Source organism: Lethenteron reissneri, chromosome 30 (assembly GCF_015708825.2).
Source record: "Lethenteron reissneri isolate LAM-NWPU_2019-01 chromosome 30, ASM1570882v1, whole genome shotgun sequence".
Classification (NCBI taxonomy): Eukaryota; Metazoa; Chordata; class Hyperoartia; order Petromyzontiformes; family Petromyzontidae; genus Lethenteron; species Lethenteron reissneri.
The window spans coordinates 3,814,196-3,832,244 of NC_083808.1; the positions used below are offsets into that span (position 1 = coordinate 3,814,196).

Consider the following 18,049-nt stretch of genomic DNA (forward strand, 5'->3'; position numbering starts at 1 on the left):
TGACGTTGGAACAATTTGCAACAGGAAAAACAGAAACACATTCCTCTGGCGCTGCGGCAATGAGATGTATGAAACATCTTGGAGCACGATGATGTTACAGTCAGCCATGCACCCAGCCACTGAAATCATAGCAGTGCTGTGTTTGTGCTTCATAGCACCTACGATGATGATAATGATGTCCATGACGATGATGATGTCCTGATGAACGTGTCTGTACGCGCGCGTGTGCATTGCACTCATTCCAATAGCCTGCCCATGCACAGATGAGAGAGATATATTACCTAGCTCCCGACATAACGATGCAAACACCATCGCGGTGCATACGCTTCGTCCATTCCTTACCCCCCCCCCCCTATTAACATCTGGCGCAGAACAAGGGCGCATGCGCGCGACCGGCGCCAGATCGCCCATGCAGGGAGGGGAAAATCGCCCACAAAACACGCCCTGCTCTCTTCCTCTCTCTCTCCTCCTCCTCTTCCCTGTCCGCCACTCTCTCTCTCTCTTTCTCGCTCGCCTCTCTCCCTCGCTGGCGCACGCTCCCTCTCTCTCGGGGAGCCCCCAAAAATATAAAATTCGCTCCGTGGGTTGACCACACAGCTCCGGTCCGGCACCGGAGAGTCGCAAACGTTGCTCCGGGTACGCTGCTGCTGCTGCTACGGTGGTGATCGTAGTGGTGGTGCGACGAGGGCAGCAAAGAACGAGCCGTGGTGGTCATACTTCTTGCCTCCTCCTCCTCCTCGTCCTCCTCCTCGTCCTCCTCGAGTCTGGGTACTCGCAGTGCGCAACGGGACGAGCGCCGCCGGAGCGAATTGGTCGGGTAAGAGTGGGGCGAGACGCGTCCGAGGGTGATGATGGTGGTGGTGGTGACGGTGGTGGTGGTGATGATGATTGATGATCGTGGTGATGATGATGGTGGTGGTGGTGATGACGGTGGTGGTGGTGATGATGATGATGGTGGTGGTGGTGATGATGATGGTGGTGGTGGTGATGATGGTGGTGATGATGATGCCATCGTGCCTCCGAGACGCGCGCGCATTGAGCAGCACTCATTCAACACAGGAGCCAACATTCGCGCAGGGACGTGTGTGCATGCATACACACATACATGTATAGATAAACGTGTATGTATAGATACACATATGTATACATGTGTGGACATGTATGTGTGATACTCGTATGCATATACATACATATGAGCATACACACACATACATAGATATACACATGCATACATGTATTGTTTGTGTACATATCTATAGGCAAACATGTATGATTTTACACATGTATGTGTGCGTGCATGGTTTTTCACCGCCCTCCTTCGCCTTTTTTTCTATGTTATCATATGCAAAAGGATGGAATGCACGTCCGTATCGGTACGTGTGGTTTGTGACAGTGTGGTGTCTGTGTCTGTGTGTCTATAGGTGTGTGTGTCTTTGTATGTGGGTGTGTGTGGTGCAGTGTTAAAAAATCGCCACTAGGGAGACAAATAGGGCCGGGCGTGGTGCTGGCCACCGACCCCCTCGTATGCCGTGCCAGCATTCATAGGTGCTCGCTAATAGCACTTGCCCCAACAGTCCGTTAAGGCTGCACGGGGCATCTTTGCCTTTTGTTTGATCGCTGTTAGCTCAGCGCTCTTCAGCACCCCCGGCCCTGGACAGCGCTTGCTCGAATGTTAAAGCACTCGCCATTGTTCGCAAGCAGAATACCACCGGCACCATCATCATCGCCATCACCACCATCACGATCAGCATCACCTTCTTCATCACCATCACGTGCGCCGAGATGGTGGGGATTACTCTCTGCAGGGATTACTCCGCAAAGTGATTGCTGACTCTGTTGGATTACTGGTTGATGGCGTAGCGCGCATAGCCCCTTGTTTCGTGTCGTCGTGTTATCGGTACACACAATTAAAAGCGATGTTTTGTGGCAATGACCCTTCCTCATAGCACACATTCTCTGGCACCTTTTTCAGAGCACACATTTGTTATGGTTTTTTGTTGTTGTTAATTGTGCTGGTGCACCACCGCCGTCGTAGCAGCATCACCGCCGCATGTTTAGTGTATTTGTATCACCTCGATAGACACACACACACGTACGATGTTGCAGATTCTAGCTCGCTATACGAAACAATTGTACTAATTTTTAGATCGTGCGAGATGTTGCGTCTCCTTAAGAAAGAGATCGGGAGGGAGGGAGGAATCTTGCCCCCTTTCGTGGTGGCGGTCGGATGAAGGCATTAGAGCCTTCCTATTCGGTGCGCTTGTTTGTTCGACAGCCATGCGCAATTGTAGTCACTGAGCAGCACAAAGCCATTGCCTTATCAGGCATTGGCAGGGTGGTGGTGGTCGGTGTAGGTTCCCCTCCCCCACTCCTCCACGCCCCCCCCCCCACCACTCCCCCCACCTCTTTTCTTTTCATCACGTTGAGCGCTTGTAAATAAAACCGCTGATGCGCAGAGGGCTGTCCGATGTGAATTATGAACTCGTGACAGGACAAATGTCCGCATCCCATTCTCATCCTCCACCTCATTGTGCGTGTGTTTTTTTTACGCTGCCGCCAGCTCACGAGCGGTGGACGCTTTAATTAAATTAGCCCACTGCACCTTGCCAGGGGTTTAAAATAGAAGCGTCCTTTAAACGGCAGAATTTTCCGTGAGTTGTTTCGACCGATGAAGGTCGGGTGGCCTGCATTGCACGGACGAACACAGCCCCAATTTACTCGGACGAATTTTGTCACGGAGAATGCCACTTATTGCCTACGGGGGGGGGGGGGGGAGAAAAAAAAAGAAAAACAACAACGCCTTAAAGACGAATTCATGTTCAGGACGGTCCCTGCCTCGTTGGAACATTTGGCCAATTCCATGAATGAGAGTTTTGGCTTCGCGTGTAAAGAAACCCGAAGTAACCGCGGAGAGAGAAAAACAATCCACGCGTATTGCAGGGGATAGCACTCAAATCCCGGCGCCAGACAGACGCAAATTCACCAGGCAGAGCCGACCCAATCTACACATGGACTGAGACCTTTTCCACACTGCCATCTCCTGGGCCCCTTGCAGCCCGAGGTCCCGCGACTACAACTACCTGGCTATGCGCTCCATCCAAAGCGCTCGCCACTGCAGCCAGGATCCAACCCTCCTTCTTCAGCGATCGAGATCCGGCGAGATTGGGCGTAGGGGGCGAGGGGGCGCGTGATGTGCTTATTGATTTTTTTTGTCTGCATTCTCCCATTTTGGTTCATTTATTTAGTTTGTGCCATACAAGTAGGCATACATAATTCAGACGTTCACTTTGCGCCGCGTAATCGAATGGGCGTGCCCTTGCGTGGGGGGGGGGGCAATGTCTGTCAATCTCCGAGTTAAAATTACCTAACATTTTGCATGCCTCTTCCTTGATTGTCATTAACACCATTTGTAGCGGAGATAATTATAACTGAGTTCGACACCCCCTGGCTCTGTCTCCCCCACTCCCCTCTCGCCACAGATATTTTTGGTACAGCCAATTGTATTTTCCCCTTCTTGCCGCGTGCGTCTCGTGCGAGCGTTATTAGTATGCGATTCTTACCCCCACCCCCATCCCCTACGATATTTGTTCAAAATTTAAGCAGGAACCACTGGAAAAACATTACGCTGAGTGCGTTCAAAAGGAACGCATTGCATTCAGAAAGCAATCAGATCCCTTAGCCAGCTCATTACAGAAAATACTTCTGTAAGACACATTTGCTGATGGTTTGGGGGGGGGGGGCAATGACTATAATGTTTTTTTTTATAATATATTTTTTAATTTTTTTATTTTACTTTTATTAATTTTATTTTTTTTACCTACGTGACTTTACCGAAAAAACCTAAGAATATGATTATAATGCGTTTGACTATGATGACCTTTTAATAAGAGCTCACAACTGGGGTTCCATTTGATTGTTCAGAGCACCCCACGAATAACAAATTAGTGTTTGTCTCCACCACCACCACCACCACCCACCACCAACCACCACCACCACCAACCACCACCAACCACCACCACCACCAACCACCACCACCAACCACCACCAACCACCACCCACCACCAACCACCACCACCACCAACCACCATCACCACCACCAACCACGTCTCGATGTAATTTCTCCCAGCTCTCACTTCCAGCATTCGATGCCCTTGTTCAGTATTCAAGTTCTGCGCCACGGTGTGTAAATCCAATTTGAGCTCGTCAGTGATTTTCTGATATTTCTAATAATGAATGCTCCGTTTGCTGCGAAACTATCATCATCATCAGCCATGATCAATTCATCATCAGCAGCAGCAGCCGTGGGCAATCGATTATGATCACTATCATCAGCAGCCACAACCACGTTCAATCCACTGTTTTACTTTAAAATGAATTGTAAATGCATTATTTTTACCGTTAGAACGATACAACGAAGCTTCCAGAAGCGTGACTTTGCATTGCACGCAAAGTCAATTGATATGTATTTGTATTTTACATTAAACATTTAGCTTCTCTCTATTTTCTGGAAGAAATAAAGACAACCACGTGTGTATGTGCGTGCGTGTGTACGTATTACGTACATCGCTGAGCTGCGTTTCTCGTTTCAAAAGTGAGTGCACGGTCTTTGGCAACAGTGGGCTCGGGTTTTTGTTCTCAAAAATAATTTCCTTTTCCAAATCACATGGCGTGTTTACCTGGGCAATGGATTGTTATCGTCCCTTTGTGTTGTGCAGCTTGCCTGTCCACTCGTCGAATCACAGCAATAATTGTAATAACGCGTTACATAACAGTGCCGCATACATCTTTTTTTCTTCATTTTCTCGAAGAAAACACCCAAAAAAAACACACGGCACACATCTTAAAAACGAAACGTCTCGTGCATTTTTGCGCAGATTTTGTATGTGTAGAATTTTTTTTTAATAAACAGCGAGGGCTGCGAAAAATATTGCAGCTCTCGCAGCATGAGAGGGAGGCATAGCGCGCGCTGCGTCCGCTTTGTGGGATCTGCGGGGACTGTGCGCGCACGCGCGTGTGTGTGGGGAGCGGTGGTGCAGCGGTTAGCGCGCCACACTCCGAATCTGGTGACCCGAGTTCGATTCCCGCTCGCGGCAAACATCAGTGACGATTATTTGAACCGGTCCTGGGCCTCCCATAGGTCGCCTCAAATGAGTACTCGGTACGGTGTGTAAACATCACCACTGGGGAGACAAAGGCGGCCGGGCGTGGTATTGGCCACCTCACCCCCTCGTGTGCCGTGCCGGCCTTTATAGGTGCTCGCTAACAGCACCTGCCCTGACAGTTTGTTGCAGGCTATACGGGGGATCTTTGTCTTTGTGCATGTTGAACTTCTTTCGCACCGTACATAGCCAACCGCGCCAATCGCAGGTGCCATTCGGAAGCAACATAAATTAAGTCCTCTGCTCCTTGGTGCTTACATGGTCAGAGGACTAGTTGTGTAAGGCGGTTAAACGCTGCTTACATTTGCTTCCATGCAGCTGCGAGAGGGCACGTGTCCTAAATGGCAACGCAGTGCGCTAATGAATCACGTCTCCACCACCACCACCACCCCTACCACCACCACCACCCCTACCACCACCACCCCTACCACCACCACCACCCCTACCACCACCACCACCACCCCTACCACCACCACCACCCCTACCACCACCACCCCTACCACCACCACCCCTACCACCACCACCACCCCTACCACCACCACCCCTACCACCCCTACCACCACCACCCCTACCACCCCTACCACCACCACCACCCCTACCACCCCTACCACCCCTACCACCACCACCCCTACCACCACCACCACCCCTACCACCACCACCACCCCTACCACCCCTACCGCCGCCGCTTCGATTTTTTTTTATATATGAATGAGGAATTCTACCGCGATATTTTTTACCACCATTATACATATTTCTCGGTGGTCTCTAAAAAAAAATGCAACTGCTGCACCGGCACCGAGCCTTTGATTGACATTTCGAATAACGGTCGTGTGCTTCGCTTTGCCGCCAGTTGTTATTGCTGTCAATTTTGATTTATTCATTATTATTTATATTATTATTATTATTTCCCTTCCACTAAAAGGGCCAGGTGGAGCTCAACGCGTGCGTGTTGGAGAGCAGTGCTCTCGCGGTAAAATGCATAAATGCATCGACGCACATTGACGGTGGGATGGGGTAGGGTAGATAGCGAGTGTGGCTGTGGACGGCGGGACCCTGCGGGTGTGCCCTGCGTAGCTGTTCGAGGCGAGCGACAGAGCGGCAGCCCCGAGGAAAGAAACGTGGCCGAGAGAGTGTCCACGACAAATATGGAGCGCGTTGTATTGCATTTGTTGCACGTACGCATGCACGTACGTTGAACTTCTCTTCGCACCGTACGTAGCCAACCGTGTTAATCGGAGGTGCGGGGGGGGGGGGAGAGAATGAACTAAGCACATAAATCAGTTTTAAAGAAATTAGTTCGTAAATCTAGATGATGATTTAAGAGTGAATAGCTCCAGTGGCTTCCTAATATTGGAAGGAAGAACGTTCCAGACGGCCGCGGAAGCGCATCTGAAAGCGCGCGATGCAGTGACCGTTTTTCTTCGAGGTTAGCCAAAAGGCCGCTACTGCAAGGATGGTCGTAGTTTGCCTGATGGTTTATGCACATTTGACGAGATCAACAAGGTGAGCTGTGGTTCATTTGTATCAAGCACTGCGCGTGTAATGAGTGCAACCTTCTAGAGGTTGACGGGGGTAGCGTGGAGCTGTAGACTGCGCGACGCTGCGGTGCAGCCGAAGGAGAGAACGTGGCCACGGGAGTGTCCACGACAAATATGGAGTGGAATGTAGATTTTTTAAGGGTCTCTATATGAATCTAAGAGTATCTGTGTGAGTGTACTGGTTCTATGTGAATCGATGGATCTATTTTGGGAGTCTATGGGTATCTTTGGGATTTTACGGAGGTCTATTTAAGGCTACAGATCTCTGTGTGAGTCTATGGGTTCTATATGGGTCTATTGGGAGTATTTGCGTATCGATTAGCACGGTTGGCTATGTACGGTGCAAAATAAGTTAAAATAAATACGTACATGAGAGTCTATGTATCTCTGAAGCCTCTATGCAAGTCTATGAGTGCATATGTATTCTCCTCTGACTATGGCGGATGCTATATAATAATGCAAATGATAGAGAAATGGACATCTTCATCAAGCATGGTGCATGACTGATGATGAAAATAACAATGCAATGCAAATGCAATATATTTACACACGACCGACAAAGACCCCTAACGTACCCATACAGACTGTTGGGGCAGTGGCTATTAGCGAGTAGCAGCTATGAAGGCCGGCACGGCATATGGAGGTGTGGGTGGCCAACATCACACCTTTGTCTCCCCAGTGCTGATGTATTTACACACCACACCAGGGACTCATTTAAGGGTAAGTCGACCTAGCGGCGGCCCGGGACCGGTTCAGATAATCGTCGCCCATGCACGCACACGCCCATGCACGCACACACACAAGCAAGGCCAGGCTGGCATGGCTCTGGCACCGAGCATCGCTGTCCCCCGCTGTCGCCACGCTCTCGAGTCCAGACGGGAGTGTGTCATCTGATCGCCGCTCGCGCTCGTGGAGACGCAACCATGCGGGTGCGGTCGCGAAGCGGCGAATCCGACACCGCCCTGCGCTGCACAGCCAGGGCACTAAGCAGCCGGTGCGCTGCATGTCGGGTGCATTGAGCAGCCAGTGTGCTGCACCGGTAATTTATTTTTCCACAAACCCCCACCGCCCACCAGAGCCCCAAACTAAAATAAAATTACGTTTAAGCAGCGCTTCATTTTCAGCCGGAACGGTTCGGAACGCTGATTCCTGTCATTGTCTTGAGGGCGAGTTAAAACGATCATCTGCCTCTTATTTGATATTGCATGCCGCGCCGGGAGGTCGTCCGGTGTGGCCGCTGACCGTGACAGCAGAACAACATCCACCCAAAATCACACCCTGGGTGCAACCCCTGCATGGGCAAAGAGGGAATCACAATTGGCAGTGAAATTAATGAACGCGTGCCATGGTGCAGCTCTGTGTCGGCTGAACGCAGCCCGGGCTCAGGGTGTTTAGTCTCACGAACACCACACTGGGGAATTTAACACACATTTACATTTATATCGCTTAAATGCAAATGGGTCGTAAATCCACGTAACTCCCGATTGCCAGAATTTACCACTGTTGTACAATCGCCTGATGATGCTGGTTCGTGTAACCACCAGCACAAATGGCAATACCTTGTGCGTTTGCTCTCCAACGTACAACCGGTGTGGTGCTGAAGTAGTTAAACAAAAAATGTGCACGTTTTCTTCACGACGTGAGAAAATTTCGATTTAAAGCTTTCGTGACTGCAGGGATTCATCTTCTTGGTTCTTTCGGTAAAGTCACGTAGAATGGAAATAATAAAGTAATAAAAATACAACATAATTAAATAATTCTCACGACTTTTCGGCCACAACGCAAGCAGCCGTCCTCAGGTGGAGAACAGGTCTGTCAAGAAGACAGAGTCTGAAATTTCCATTAGACGTGACTTTACCGAAAGAACCAAGAAGACGTGAGAAACCTTACCCACTGGCTGTTGTCGGGTGGAGGTGGGTTTACGACACGTTTATAATTTACGCGATCTCTCCCAACAAAAAACAAGAACTTTCAACACGAATGCCGCACTGGGACATCGCCTGGGCCGACGTGAAGAACGCCTCATTGTGCAATGTTTGTGTAAAGATTTCTCAGCGTGGCGGATGAATGGTGCACAGTTGAAAATCGAATTTGTCATGCTTGGGGGGCAACGCGTAGACTCTGTTTGCCAGTTGTATCAAGATTTGGCATTTTTTGAATTATTATTATTATTTAGGGGTGTGATACTGTGGGTTGTAAAAACGAGTAGGATTGTGATTCAGCCGTCCTTGTGTTGATAACATCCGCGATCGCGTTGGGTGCAGCGGTGGCGCGGTGGCTCAATTGCCGCTCTGTGAACTCGGCGACCCGAGTTTGATTTCTGACCACGGCTAACATCGGTGGCGAGTGATACCCCAACCTTCCTTTGTCCAACCTGTGCAAACCAGCATGGTGAAGTATGGTCAAACAACGATAGCAAAGGCATGGTAAAGCAAACCCCATAACTGACACAGCATGGGGATGCCTTCATTCAGCATCCCCCGATTAGCACGGTTGGCTACGTACGGTGCGAAAGAAGTCCAACACACATACATTCACAAAGAGCTGTGAATAATTATGTTTTAAACGACTGTAACCTATGTATTCATTGCAGTGCATTTTACTGAAAATCAAAAAATGAATGGAACAACATTTGAAAATTAATCAACCATTGAGGACAAATTTACACAAACCGTTCCATGAAAAGGAAGAATTAACACACCCATCTATTAATTGCAAAAAAAATGCTGTTGACGCGACGTGCGGTGGTATAGTCCGTTATAGATCTGATGCTTTTAGACATCCGCTGGGTGATTTCTCTGACACACAACACACGGCTACTGCCCAAGATACGCACAGAGTATTGCTTTTCATTAGAGCCCTTGGGAATTCGTAACGGATGGAGAACAAACACGCGTGCGTGGGTGGATGCTCTGCAAACGTTGTCAAGAATGAGTCTCGTCAGATCTCAGAGGGTGAGCAGGCTTGAGCCTGGCTATCACTTGGCTGGGAGCCTGGGGATAACAGGTGTTATAGGCTTGGAAACATTCGGTGGCCAGGAGTTGGCAGTGCAGCAGTGAATTATTGTTATTATTGTTATTACGGAGGCCTTTAAATACTTAGGTGTGTTGTAGGCTTGGGGTGTGAGGTGGCAGAAGATGGAATTATGGACATTTAAATCCATCTGTGCGAAGTTTTGAATGTTGTCATCCTCTCAAAGGCATGGTGTTTTCTCTGGGAGCCCCCACGTGACAAACGCTCACGATTGAGATTGGCCGAGCATCCCAATTGCAGGGCCCTCCTGAAAGAAGTGCCTTGAGACTCGGTGAGGGTTTCTCGGGGGTAAATTGACCAGGTCTGCTATTAGAAATCAGCAGCCACATTGTAGCCACCACACGATGCGCATACAATCCAAACCACTGGCCGATTGCACCGCGCGACAGAATTATTATCTTACAAACTCCTTAATGGAACATACCAAAATGTAATAACCCATTTGACAAGCTGTATAATTCGTGATACGTCACTTTGCGCATTTCCTAAATTATATCTATATCTTCCTTACAGAAAGTTTTTTTTAAACGTTATTAACATTTAAATTGGCAATAATACGTGGGGACAAATGTAACGTTAAATCACGACGTGTAGTGTGCACGACGTATCTAATTCAAACCAAAACACCACTTGGATTTGCAACGTTAGCGTCAAATTTCCACCGCAGCTCCAGACGCCGTAACGAGTGGATTTCATCGCAAGGAGCGTGGGGGCATCCATCTGCCAGGCGACGGTGCAAGCCCCACGTTTGCCTGTTCGCACCAATGTTGTCACGGGAAGGGACCTCCACTGCGGAGCCATTCTTAGGGATAATTTGGCCTGCTCTTCAACGCCGGCCAGACGTCTCGGACGCGGTGGGAGCGCTCACACCTTACGCACGTATGCATGTACGTACGTTAAACTTCTTTCGCACCGTACGTACGTATCCAACCGTGCTCATCGGAGGTGCGGAGCAAGTACAAAGCAAGCCGATCGGCAAACCGTGGCGTAACCCGTTTAAACTGCTGGGTGGACAGAGGTGGGGGAGACATAATATTACATAAATAAAACCGTGCACCGTTGTATACATGGTGCGCGCATATGAACGAAGACATGGATCGGAGAGACGGACATTGTCCAAGGGAAATGTAACTTAATCCGAAAAAATGTGCAAAGAAGCTTTGGAGTGATGCGTGCGTGGAACTCCGCTGAGAGAGAGAGAGGAAGAGGGAGATCACGTGGATGGGAGAACAAACGTGTGTTGCGGAGACATCGCGTCGACTCATAAGTGCAGTCGTTAGAGACGTCACTACAAGGGTTATCGCGGGTGGTCGAGGCCACACCAGAGAGGTCGTCTGCCCTAGAGATGGCGTGACGAGATCGGCTCGTGTGCGAGACCTCCATGGAGTGCCGCCCCGTGAAAATGTGGGAGAGGTGGCAAAGAAGCATGGGTATAGGCCTTCAGCGAGGACTGGATGATGACGGCTTTGTGTAAGGTACCAGATAGTCATTGGTTCCGTTGGACAAACCGCTCAGAATCGGAATCAGAATATTGTTTTTATGTAGTGGAGGAATCCGATGAGCTATGAAGTTATTTATTTCACAGATGTTCAGTCGAGGAGGGTCAGAACGTTAGAACAACAAACAATGCACAAACACCAAAGGGGTGCAACGTATAGGACAGAAAAACAAATAACTTAAAATATTTTTTATGAAAATAAAATCAAACAGTTTTTATATTCTTTGGTTATTTCGGTAAAGTCGTGTAGATAGAAAAAATAATAATACAAATAAAAACCACAACGTTTTGTCCGCAACACAAGCGATCGAATTATTATTTTTCTATCTACGTGACTTTACCGAAATAACCAAAGAATATAAAACCTGCAGTCACGAACGTTTTAAGTCAAAATATTGTTTTAATTTTCCCCAAGTAAAGCCCACTGAGTCATACCACTCAGCCCCTTACAGGCCCTGTCACTATGGGGCGAACAAGTAGTCAGTTGACAAAGGGCATGTGTGAAAAATAGGTTTGTATTTATTTTTGACACGTGCACGATAACTCTGTGCCCGCCATGCTCGCTCTGGCGTAGGTTTCTCAAGGCAAAGCGAGACATTGAAAATCGCCCCCCCACCCCGTTCGACGAAACCCCACCTGGGCTCAGCACCGCAACGTGAAGAATGCACGTGTCGGGTTCCCGTCGCGAGCGGGCGCACGAGCGCGCGAGGGAGTGAGCGGGTGAGGGAGTGAGGGAGGGAGCGAGCAAGTGAGGGAGGGAGTGAAGGAGGGAGTGAGCGGGTGAGGGAGTGAAGGAGGGAGCGAGCAAGGGAGGGAGGGAGTGAAGGAGGGAGTGAGCGGGTGAGGGAGTGAAGGAGGGAGCGAGCAAGGGAGGGAGGGAGTGAAGGAGGGAGTGAGCGGGTGAGGGAGTGATGGAGGGAGCGAGCAAGTGAAGGAGGGAGTGAAGGAGGGAGTGAGCGGGTGAGGGAGTGAAGGAGGGAGCGAGCAAGGGAGGGAGTGAAGGAGGGAGCGAGCAAATGAGGGAGGGAGTGAAGGAGGGAGTGAGCGAGTGAGTGAGTGAGGGAGTGAGCGAGTGAGTGAGTGAGCGGGCGAGCGAGTGAGGGAGTGAAGGAGGGAGTGAGCGAGTGAGTGAGCGAGTGAGGGAGGGAGTGAGCGAGTGAGGGAGTGAAAGAGGGAGCGAGCAAGTGAGGGAGGGAGTGAAGGAGGGAGTGAGCGAACGAGCAAACAAAGTGAAGGGGCTTGTGATGGCGATGGTAATGATGATGATGATGGTGACGATGTTAATAATAATAAATACATATTGATTAAGGGTTGCAAATACAAATTAAGGATGCACACAAAAAGCCACCCCCTATTGAATGTCTTACGGAAATAATAGGCTGCTGCGAATTAATTACGATCACTCCTTCGTTAAAGTGACATTGTCAGTATGCGCCCCGCTTCCTTTCGTTCCGCTTTTATATGCATATTGATTCCATTGGCGGTTGTGCCAATAATGACTGCAGCTGGGTAGTAATGGCCTCTTAAATACCTCGCTAATGTATATATGTTTCAAGTTTTTTAAACGACGAATGATTTTAATTTAGATCAATACAGGCGCACATCTTTCATGATGCCTGCCACGAAACGCTTTCCCATTTATGCTCGTAGATATACATTATCTTCAAACGCAGCTTTTCGTTTTCATGATTCTCACATGAGCCGTGGTTACGAAACGCCTTCTCGTTAGTCCACCAGACCGCTGCCTTTGAACAGCTGGATTTGAATGTCTCTGTAGCGTCTCGCTCAGGCATTGCTCGCAATTACACTGACAGACAGACAGAGCGATCACGTGGATTGATCATAGCACGAGCGTGTGTGAGACCGTATGTTGTCTGTTTTAAAAAAAAACGCATTGGGGCTTGGGCATGACATGTGGCGACCAGGGACGATAGCCTAGCGTTATCACATTCGCCACTTGCTGGGGAAACATTGGCAGTTCAAATCCATCTTCTTGGTTCTTTCGGTAAAGTCACGTAGAAGGGAAGTAATAAAATAATACAAATAAAACATAATAAAATAATTCTCACGACGTTTCGGCCACAACGCAAGCAGCCGTCCTCAGGTGAAGAAACAGGTCTGTCGGGGAGACAGCGTCTGACAGACCTGTTTCTTCACCTGAGGACGGCTGCCAGGGTTGCGATTTCCGCATGGAAAATGCGGAAGGAGGGTTCAAATTTTTCCGCATTTTTGCTAAAGTCAACCGCAAACGGTGGAAAGACTACTCCTATGACCGCGCGCTTTTAACAACACGTTAATGCGTTCTATTGGAAAGGATACATGCAAGGCCCAGCATCACGTAGGGCTTTGAGTTACTGATTGGAATGAATATATGATTTCCGCATTTCCGCACAAGAACCACATACTTTATTCAAATGCGGAGCCGTGATTACGAGCACATGTACATGATGTATCATTTCCAATAGAACGCATTAACGTGTTGTTAAAAGCGCGCGGTCATAGGAGTTGTCTTTCCACCGTTTGCGGTTGACTTTAGCAAAAATGCGGGAAAATTTGAACCCTCCTTCCGCATTTTCCATGCGGAAATCGCAACCCTGACGGCTGCTTGCGTTGTGGCCGAAATGTCGTGAGAATTATTTTATTATGTTGTATTTTTATTTTTGTATTACTTCCCTTCGACGAGACTTTACCGAAAGAACCAAGAAGATGAATCCCTGCAGTCACGAAAGCTTTAAATCGAAGTTCAAATCCAGTAGGCCGCCCTGGTTATGACTGCGGGTGCATTAGCCGTAATAAAACGTGTTGTCTGCTTCACGGCGGGGGTTCGAATAATCCCTGCTACGTACCGTATGGTCCAAATTGCGGGATAATTTGTCAAATTGGGACCACGACGGCGGCGCACGATGGCCTCTCTCTTTGCGAAAGACGTCACGGGATTTGTAACGTCCACCGTAAAGCGGGCGGGCGAGCGCGTATTCAATGGCGAATACACTCGCAGCATTAATCGGGGCGGCCCGCTGGAATCGAACCGTGAAACCTCTGCAACAAGCGACGAACGCGCAACCATTGGGCCCTGTTGTATCCGCCTTTAAGTGAACAATGGCTCCTTCGCCCCGCTGCCAAGTTGCAATCCGATACGAGCTGCGGACGCCACAAACGCGTGGGGTGTTGGGGCTGTGGCGAGGCAAATGCTGTCGAAATTAATGTTCACTTTATCACGCGATTTGCGCGATTTAATCAGACGCGCCCGCTAGCGGCACACTCCCCAGGTGAACTGCTCAGTGCTAAGACACGTGCAGCCATAACCGAGGGGGGGGGGGGGGGCTTGTCGGATTCGCACCGTGAACCTCTGAAACAAGCTGCGGTGGTGGTGGTGGTGATGGTGGCACAAATGGCTGTGCGGTGCCACATGGCCCTGCGCCTCCAGTTTGTTGTTTCGAGCGGCGCTTTGTGTTTCGCTGAGACCTCATGGGCCCTCTCGCTTTTGTACCGATCGGATTTGCCAACGGATTATATCACCCCCCCCCCCCCCCACTTGCCACCCCCTCCCCCAACCGTTGCGTGGTGGTTGCCCGGGCGTTGTAAAAGTGGGGAGATTGTTTTTTTTGTCGGGAGCTACGATTATGGAGTAGACGGGAGGGAGAGACGCAGTGGGGTTGTGAGTGGGTTTTTTCTTTTTTCTGAGGCTGCCAGAGATGGGAACAGAAAATGTTCTCATGCGATGGGTAATCGCGAAAGAAGCTGGTTACAACGATCCAGTGGCGGCTCCTGCAAAATCTCTCAGGGGGGGCAAATGTCTGGATGATTGATAAGGATAAGGTCCACCCATGCAATGGATAAATTAACAGCTTAAGCATGTAAAGGCAACTTCACTTCTTTAATATTAATGAAAAATAAAGTGACTCTTACAATACATCTTGTTTGTTTCTATACTCACTATTAAAACAAACCACTCAAGTTTCTTTTATTAAAGATTCCACTAGGTGGCAACAAATTATATTGTTGGATGAAACGTGCTTACGTATGATGACGTAAGCACGTATGATGACGTAAGCACGTTAGGGCGAGCCCTCCCGGAAGCCATAGAGAATGCATTGCAGCGCCCCCGTTCGAAAAAAACTATCTTTGAATGTAAGTCTATGGGGCCACTCGGGGCGATTCTCAGCCGGAGTGAAATCGCCCAAAAAGAGGCGGTACTCCACAGAACGTAGCATGACGCTGATTGGACTATATCCAGAGGCACAGTGACGGCTCGCGTGACTCTGTGGTTGAATGACATTGGTGGTGCGTCGCCCAATCGCCCTAATGAAGAAACCGCCCCTGCAACGATCCCTGCTCGGCTTAACTTGCTTTTTAACTTCATTAGCGAGTGTTTTTTTTCGTGTTGAAACAGAAACAAAATTTGCGACAGTAAACGATTCGGTATAATAATGGTTCTTAGATCCATTAAAAAAGAACATTAAATGCGGAAATGGGAGCGCGATGTATCCTTGGGTCGCGAGACCACGAGAGATGGTGACGTCATGGGGAGGTCATTCAATTCGCAGTGGATTGATCACGTCTGGTGACGACATCACATTTAACCTCCTCTATTCAAGACCGAATCAAGGAATTCTCTAAAATTCTGGCTGCCGCCTGATGAGGCCGGTTACTATTACCGGTGAAACGTCGCGGAACTTGAATTGTAAATGTTGTGGGTTTACTCTCCAACACACCGGTTGGTGCTGAACTGGCAACGAATTGGCAGGTTTTGTTCACGTGACAAACCTTACTAATTGGACTGTGTCGGATGGTGGCGGGTTTAACGACACTTATATTTACGCGATCTAACCACCCCCCCCCCCCCAAAAAAAAAACCCTTATGGATGATGATGATGGTTGTCCACCTTTTTTTCCAACTCGATAAGTTCAGTGCCAATTGCAGACGATGACGTCAGTGGGAAAATGTCTTATCGCTGAAGACTCCTCGTCTGCTTGCTATGCATGAGAAGTCTCACTGGTAAAAAATAAAATGCCAGCATAGGCCCCCCAGCCCCTCTCCCCCAACTTGTCTTGAGGAACCGTACAAATTCACCGCGTGAATTCAGACTCAGAATCTTTATTTAGACGGCAGGAGGAGGAATCCGATGGGCTGTGAAGCTCTATTTGCTCACGGATGCCCAGTAAGGGCACAGCGTCAGCGAGTTACAGCAACAAACGATACAAAAAAAACACGTTTGGAGTGAAAAATAGAAAAAAAGTGAGCAAGTCACTAAAAATAAAATAAAGAATGCAAGAACAAATTTCACGACACTAAATGCACGCTTGGGCAAGGCAGCAAAACAACAACAGCGACAGTCCCAGACCACACCAAGGCAACACGCGGTCCCTCAATAGAATGGCGCATTAAAATAGAACTATAGATGAAACAGGGGCAAAGGATCAAAGTTACACATTCGCAAATGTGGTTGTAACATATGGGGCAGAGCGGTGGCACAATGGTGCCCACACTGTGGCTATGGGTCCGTTGAGCACAGTTAACATCAGTTATCATCAGTTAACATCAGTGGCAAAGTGACATTCAAACCGGACCTGGGGCTTCCGATCTTTCTCGCTCATCGGCACCAACGACGAGCCCGTCGAAGCGTGGCCGAACAAACACCCACGGTCGAAGCGGTGTGTGGGGAAGGCTTTCGTTCAAAAGTTGTCCATCACGTGAATACGATGGACAATCTTCCGTGTAATCAAGCCGGGGATAGGTGCAATTTGTCTCAAGTCCAAACTTTAACTGGGCAGCGTGAAGCAGAGATAATGAATTCGATCGTTGCTTGCGGCACTTGAAGGTGGCAGCTCATGTATCGGGTTCGTATCCACGTTCGGGATTTACATGTTGCGAAATATAACGCTGAGTGCTTAAATGCCCTGCCAGATTTGCTTGCACATGCGAATAAGCATTGCATGATATAATGTTTGACAAATGTGTATATTGCCGGATGCTTTATCGGCTTGGCCGCAACGTTGATGCATTTTTGTTGCTATCAATTTTCTTATGCCGAGTGCGTAATTCATTTACTGCTGCAAAATATCAAGACAGCAAATCTTCAGTTTTTGTATGCAGCCTACATAGCGTGCGTGCGTGCACCCACGAACCCGCGCTTGCATATTATTGCGCGTTCGTTCTTTTGCACGGCGTGTATGAGAGATGAGCAGTGCCTGTCTGCTGCGATACATCTGACCGTCCATTCCCCCCCCCCCCCCCCCCCCACAAGAACAGACGTTGTATTTTTCTGCCGCCAGACTAAATCATTGGAAGATGGGTCCGGTGTGGGGTGGGATATAGTGTGGATAGATCCCACCTTTTGCAAAACGTCAGGCCGGCATGTGCAAGGGAAGATAAAAATACCCTCTTGATTGTCGGGGCTCTCAAAAATACCCTGTAGATTGTCAGGGCACTCAAGAATACCCTCTAGATTGGAGGGGCTCTCGAGGGTTTCCTCCAGGGGAGGTCCTTCTGCCAGTAGTACTGTGAGCAAGCAATTGCAGGGCTGCACCTTTATCCACACTGCCGCCAGAATTCCCCCGATAGGCACGTGGATGGTGTCGTGCGGCCTTTCTCCCCCAACACGTGACCCAAGTGTATCATTCAAATTGACGATGTTTCCACTTTCCGCTGTGATACAGTGATAATTGAGCCCGAGAAAAATAGAAATTGCCAGAATTTCTTGGCTATTCTGATCGTAGAATTCCCGAGAAGCCATCCTGCCACTTGTCCATCTCGCGTGATTTGCGACGTTATTCTGCTGGCCTCGCTGAAAAATCGGATTCGTTTTGAGAGGACCCTG

General features: G+C 48.9%; 1 protein-coding gene across 4 annotated transcripts in view; it reads left to right on the plus strand.

Annotated features, from left to right (window-relative positions):
* The first annotated feature begins 431 nt into the window (after positions 1-431).
* The window catches only part of LOC133349421 (synapsin-2-like), a 115,309-nt gene continuing 97,691 nt past the window's right edge, over positions 432-18,049 (plus strand). For 2 of the 4 annotated variants that reach the window (XM_061562834.1, XM_061562835.1), the window contains exon 1: positions 432-817. The gene's annotated coding sequence lies outside the window, so the exon portion shown is untranslated. The remainder of the gene's footprint in view (positions 818-18,049) is intronic. The other 2 variants (XM_061562836.1, XM_061562833.1) reach the window with 2 other exon arrangements.